The 1,548-nt window shown below is 42.4% G+C and overlaps 1 protein-coding gene across 1 annotated transcript in view; it reads left to right on the top strand.

Moving 5' to 3' along the window:
* HSPA4L (heat shock protein family A (Hsp70) member 4 like) overlaps positions 1 to 1,548 on the top strand; it is a 51,276-nt gene that overhangs the window by 18,098 nt on the left and 31,630 nt on the right. The gene's annotated exons all lie outside the window — the stretch shown is intronic.

Genomic DNA, 1,548 nt, shown 5'->3' with positions numbered 1-1,548 from the left:
TGGGCACTGGAGAGCAAATGGTTTATCCTTCTCATCCCTCACCAGAGAATAAAGAGTTATATCACCCTGGTCAGGGACATAGGTAACAGAGACCCAATTAATGCCATTTGCGCCAGCCAAACTCAAGGACAGATGAAGTCAGGGAAACAAATAACAAAAGAACTAGTAGAACATAACAGTCCTTTTTTTCCCCCCACCCTTGACAGTCCCCTAGCCTCCCCTACCCCGCAGTGTCTTATGTCCATTGGTTTGCATGTTTCTCTTTTATTAGTGTAGATAACATCATCCTTCATATCAGAAAATTAAATGGAGATGACTCACACTGAATGTAATGTAGTTTTCTGTAAATTGGTTTCATTCTTGGTAGTTAGTCTTGAATTTTAATTTAAGGAAAATTAAATGAAAATTTTTCTTTCCTTTTTAGTAAATACCTTAGAGTAGTGATAATAGAACCCTTCGTAAGTTTGGTAAAAGCTGTTCTCTCCAGGAGGATGCACATTTGTACAAGTCACATATCGATACAATTTTGCATGATACTGGACCGTGTGAGAAGTCTGTGCATGGATTCCCGTGCTAGTCTGCGGGAGGACATTCTAGTCAGATTACACTCACTTCCTACTATCATGCCCACCACTATTCCACCACCCATCCTTATGGGGAAAAAAAAAAGCTGACGGAAAACACAAACAGTGGGATTCCATGTATTAGTAGTCACTTTGTAAGTAGTCATTTCTGCCCTCTACTGTAGGGGGAGAGATTACACGTCTTGGTCCTATGATTTCAAGAGGTCTGGTGTTGAAAGTTCTGTGACTTGTCTATTCCTGTTCCACCCGATTGCTAGCTGGGCTTATTGCTCAGCATGCTTACCATGTCAAATTCTTGTCTTTCTTCTTCATACTTTCCTGTGTTCTTTTTTTGTTCACTCATGTATTCTTTTGTTTTTCTGTATTTTTATAAAAATAGCCTAGTTGTTCTTTTTAAATAATTGAAGTTCTACTCCCTGATCTATAAATTATAGTATTTTAAGTTTAATCTTTGGATCAGCTTTTCTTGGGTACTTTATTTTTGGTTATATATTTATGAATATTTCTTTGTTCTGTTAAACTTAGTTTTTGGCCTACCTGTTCAGTGCTGTTATAGAATAAAAAGGTGTGTAATGGTAACGTTTTAGTTGTTGTAACTCAATTATTTCAGAACTAGAGGCCTGGTGCACAAAAATTTGTGCACTCAGGGGGGGGGTTCCCTCAGCCCAGCCTGTGCCCTCTCGCAGTCTGGGACCCCTCGGGGATGACCACCTGCTGGCTTAGACTCGCTCCCCAGGGGATTGGGCCTAAGCTTGCAGTGAGACATCCCTCTGGCAGCCTGGGAGCCCTCAGGGGATGTCCACTTGCCAGCGAAGAGCAGGACTAAGCTGCAGTCGGACATCCTTAGTGCTGCTGAGGAGGCGGGAGGGGCTCCTACCATCACTGCTCTACTGGTAGACCACCAGGGGGTTGCTCCTGCATTGAGCTTCTGCCCCCTGGTAGTTAGTGTGTGTCATAGTGATCA

This window comes from Myotis davidii, unplaced genomic scaffold, assembly GCF_000327345.1.
Source record: "Myotis davidii unplaced genomic scaffold, ASM32734v1 scaffold438, whole genome shotgun sequence".
NCBI lineage: Eukaryota > Metazoa > Chordata > Mammalia > Chiroptera > Vespertilionidae > Myotis > Myotis davidii.
Note: the sequence above shows the minus strand (reverse complement) of the source record. Positions and strands in the feature narration are given on the sequence as shown.